The sequence below is a fragment of the Notamacropus eugenii genome, chromosome 6 (genome assembly GCF_028372415.1).
Source record: "Notamacropus eugenii isolate mMacEug1 chromosome 6, mMacEug1.pri_v2, whole genome shotgun sequence".
Lineage (NCBI taxonomy): Eukaryota > Metazoa > Chordata > Mammalia > Diprotodontia > Macropodidae > Notamacropus > Notamacropus eugenii.
In genome coordinates this window covers 2,033,019-2,038,195 of record NC_092877.1, presented here as the reverse complement: position 1 = coordinate 2,038,195, position 5,177 = coordinate 2,033,019, and the positions used below count along the sequence as shown (strand labels likewise).

General features: G+C 37.0%; 1 pseudogene; it reads right to left on the bottom strand.

Annotated features, from left to right (window-relative positions):
- Positions 1 to 610: 610 nt before the first annotated feature.
- LOC140511544 (olfactory receptor 4C12-like) lies at positions 611 to 1,541 on the bottom strand (annotated as a pseudogene).
- Between the last annotated feature and the right edge of the window lie 3,636 nt (positions 1,542 to 5,177).

The following is a 5,177-nucleotide window of genomic DNA, read 5'->3' as shown; positions in this document are numbered from 1 at the left end:
GAGAGAGAGAGAGAGAGAGAGAGAGAGAGAGAGAGAGAGAGAGAGAGAGAGAGAGAAGGAGAGGAAAGCAGAGAAGATTATGTGGTACTTACTATTTATGAAGCACTAGTTCTGGTCAGACTGATACAAAAAAAGATAGTCTTTACCCTCAAGGAAGTTACATTCTAATGAAGGAACAACATGCAGAGGAAATATTGCAGGAAGGAACACTTACTTCTCCAAAGTAATAAAGATGGTGAGATGCTGAGTGGAATCCTAGGGAAGCTAAATGATACATGGCAGGAAGGGAAAATGTTAGAACTTATCTGACCATGGTTCCAGAATTGAGGGATGGGTGGTAGCAGGGTGGGAGGGATGATATTACATGACCAAGAAACTGTCACATATAAACATATGAGTACATTTCACAATGAAAAAAAAAACTGAATCGATAGCACTGAGTAACTAAGTGTTGTATAAATAATTATTAAAGAAATAATTACAGAAAAATGTGTGATTTCCTCCATATAGTATTTACACAATGAATTAACCTTTTTTTGATGAATGTTGTATATACAATCCTAAAACCTCAACAGAAACCCTGATTTTTATAATGTCTCTTCACAGCACATTATTTGGTATTCCAGGCAAATTTTTCTCTCCATAACTTCCTCATGGCACTTTTCACCTCTGCATTTCTCAGGCTATAGATTAATGGGTTTAACATAGGGGTTACCATAGTGTAAAATATAGCCATGGCTTTATCAATGGGGAAGTTGGCCATGGGCCGAAGATAGACAAATATACAGGGCACAAAAAACAAGATGACCACAGTAATGTGGGAAACACAGGTAGAGAGGGCTTTTTGCCTTCCTTCTGAATTATGTGTTTTCAGGGAGTAAAAGATGAGAATATAAGAGGTAAGTAGCATAATGAATATTAGCAAACACATTATGCCACTATTGGCAGCAATAAAGAGAGCAAAGGGGTGAGTATCGGTACAGGCAAGTTTCAGCAAAGGAAAGAAATCACAAATAAAATGGTCAATGACATTAGGACCACAGAAAGGTAACCAGAATATGGATACAATCTGTATCATGGCATGAAGAAAGCCGCCTAGCCATGCCATCCCTACTAACATGACACACAAATTCTGGCTCATGATGGTCATGTAGTGCAGAGGTTTACAGATGGCCACATAGCGGTCATAGGCCATGACTGTGAGCAGGATGATCTCAGCACCACCAAAGAAATGCTCTGCAAAGAGCTGGGTCATGCACCCATTAAAGGAGATGGATTTTCTTTCAGAGAGTGAATCAATTATCATTTTGGGAGCCATGGAGGATGAACAGCAGCCATCTATGAAGGACAAATAGGACAGGAAGTAGTACATAGGGGAGCCCAGAGCCTGGCTATGGGAGATGGTGATAACAATGAGTAAGTTTCCCACCAGGGTTGCCAAGTAGATGATCAAAAACACCACAAATATGATTTTCTCCATCTCTGGATTCTGCGTGAGGCCCCAGAAGAATGAATTCAGTCACATTACTAATACCTTCCATCTATACACAGGGATGAAAAACACATAGGTTCAAGTTGGTTTACATGAAATAAGAATCATAATGAACACTAGTGATTTTAGATTTAATAAACCATGTCTTCTCATAGCTTCTCAGGGGAACACCATTTTAAAAATGGGGTTGAGAAGGGAGGAGATAAGTAGGTTAAGTAAAAGAATCACTCACATTTTTCATTGGTAGGTTTCTGCCTAATCCATATGGCTCCCTCCACAAGCCCTGTCTTCAACTCTTGCTCCTAGACTACTGATTCATTCTTTCTTCATTCTTGGGCAGAAACTATATCCATAAGTTTCTTTCAGTAAACAACGTATCAGTAAGAACTGGCAGGAACCTCTACTCTAGCAGGAGTAGGAGTATGAGAAATGCATTTCCAATTCTTTCTAATGTCACCATATATTACATTTCAGGATATTTACAACTACATAAGTTATTGAAACTGTATTATAAGCAGACACACACTCCCATGCATGCACACACACATACACAGGTAAATACATGAAATAAAATCAATCTTCCAACAAGCACCACAATTAGGTCCTATACTCATAGAATCTGAAATGTGCAAAAGGAATTCAGAACCTGTTTACTGTCTAAGATTTCCAATGAGGCAATTATTTCTCAAGGAAAATAATTTGAAATAAGAATACTGTTATTTATACAAGATATTTCCATTACATAAACCATAAATTTACTTCTTTAAATCATTTGCCTTTAGTGTTCCTGGTGTCAAGTGTAAACTCTTTTCAACATTGCATCTCTTCAAATGGTGGAAGACACCTATCATGTCTCTCTTAAATACAATTTTCTTTAAGCTAAATATTCTCAGCTACTTGCCTCAGTTCTTGGCCCAAGATCTTTGTGTTCTGGCCTTTGCTTAAATATTTACCAGTTTTCAATGATTCTTTAAAAATAATCTCTCATAATTAAAGACAATTCTCCAGAAATGTTGTGGCCAATCATAGTTTGGCAGAACTAACATTTTCTAATTCTATGCTTCTCTTAATTCAAGAGAGTGCTTCATTTAATTTCTTCAATGCTATATCATCAAGCTAATGTATATCCAAGTTGAAGTTTATTAAAATGGACAACTATAGTCATTTCATCTAGCCATGTCTACCCTCATCTTGTATTTGTGCTACCTTTTATCTACAATAAAGTCCAAAGTGGTTTGAGGGCTTGTCATGGGATATACATCCGTAGATTACATGTGCTCCTCTCTTTCTGCATTCTCATTGACTGTAATACATCATGGCTGACCAGCTCTCTCATAATGTACTCCTTTGAAAATAGAATGATTTTTCAAATCAAGATTCATGCAGCTAGATGGTGTGACATCATTTCAATAAACAAATGAATAAACACATAAAAACAGGATGTCTTTTTAAAAATTGATTTTGCAAAAATACTACAGTACATACCAAAAGCTGAAAATGTTAGCTGAATGTCTCTACAAGAATATAAAAAGATACAGAAGTGGATATAGAAGTGAAAATGTGAAATACAAGATGATTTTATAGATAAGGAAATGAGCCTTGAGTGGAAAAAAATTTACCTAAGTTTACAATGCTCATTAATATTGGAGACAAGATTTGAATCCAAGTCTTTAGGATTCAATTTCTCTTTCTTGTAGTCATGCCTGGATTGTAGGGGGATCTACTATTTGGATTTGGGACTCTGTGGACTTAACGAAAAGATCTAAATTTTAAGAACACAAATCAGTGATCCAACACAGAAAAAATGTTGAGAAAAAAGTCAAAATTTTTAAGAGGAGAGAATTAAAGAAATTGAGAAAATGCTGCCATGAAAAATTACCTCAATCAGATAGTTCCACCTGAAGCAAATTATTTTCCAAATTTAATTTATCAGAATTCCCGTGTCCAGGCTTGAGATAGTTCTTTAGTCCTGGAGACACAGTCTCTCTCCCTTTCCATTACCCATAATCAGAAAGAGGATTGTGTGACGGGTGTCGTCATAAGTGTGGACCCTTCCCTCTGATATTAGCTTCTAAAATATACTCCTGAAACTGCTCAGACTTTTCTTCTCAACTCTTATCCCTCTAAAAGCAAAGGCAGCTTTAATTTTGACTTCGTTCAGAGTTGAAAGGATATTCTGACCTCTCAGCTCCTCCAAGGATTTGTAATTGCTCCTGGTAGGAGGAGTTGCCAAGGTAGCAGCAAAGCTGATTTAGCCCCTCTAACCTGTTTGTGCAGAGAGGTGGAATGGATGTGCAGATTTAGTCATCTGGTGAGGGATTTCTTATAGAGTGGACCGGGAGACATTCTGATGAGTGTTAATTGTTGAATTCTGTCAATGATTAGGCAGCAATCAGCATGGAGAATTAATGTAGGAGGAATTGTTTGTTTTTCTTTTAATGGGAAAATGTTATCAGAGCTTGTGAAAAAACAAAGCAAGGTGAACCAAGAGAACAATATGCAAAATGACTACAAAAATGCCACAAAACTTTACTAAATTTCAGTTTAACTCAGATTAATAGGAATGACCATTTGTGATTCTCATAAAGATGATAACATTTTCATCATATGTATGTGTACATGCATGTGTATGTGCATGTGGGTAAATAACTCCAGTGTCAAAAAAATACAAAAAAATTCTGTAGCAGGATGTTGGGGTCACATTTTTTTTAAGGTAAGTATGAGGTGTAGGAACAAAATTAGGTAACTGGATGGATACAAATGCATGGCATTTTAAAGAAAAGTGCTAACAGATCTAAAGTATCGTATAAAATAAGACTGTATGTAAAAGCTAAGGACAATTAAAAAACTTTTATCTGTTTCAGCTGTATTGGGAAAGGTGGTCCAAATCAATCAAGGAACAATCATTTATTAATCACCTACTGAGGGTCAGGTACTTTACTAGACACTTGTGATACAAAGACAAAGATGAACAGTCCTCAGCCTAATGAAGTTTATAGTCTATTGGGAGAAACAACATGCATGCAAATGTGTTGTTGATGAGTCACATTATTGTTGATGGAGCATAAGTATTTTGCTTGCTCTTTTCATGGAAGTTTGGGGTGACCTGGTTTGCAAAAGGGAGAACAAGCCACTGAAAACCTACCTGATATGGCTTATGTTTTAATGTTAAGATTGATCTGTTATTGTTGTTTGGTCATGTCTGAATTGTGATGCCATTTGGGATTTTCTTGACAAAGATACTGGAGTGGTTTACCATAGCCTTCTCAATCTCATTTTATTGATGAGGAAACTGAGGCAAACAGGGTTGCCCAGAGTCAGACAGATAGTAAATGTCTGAGGCTGGATTTGACCTCATGAAGATGAGTATTTTTGACTCCAAGCCCAGTTCTGTATTGACTTCACCACCCAAAAAGCCATTGCACCCAACGTGGGGCTACAGCTTTGAGATTAAGTGTCTTGCTCATTTTGAAGTACGCCCACATGGCTACGAAACTGCCTATCTTTTGATCCAGCAATACCACTACTAAGCCTGTGCTCCAAAAAGATCATAGAAAAAGGAGGACTCGACATGTACAAAAATCTTCGTAGCAGCTTTTTTTGTGGTGCCCAAGAATTGAAAATTGAGGGGACACCCATCAGTTGGGGAAAGGCTGAGCAAGTTCACGGCTAAATACATACTAAT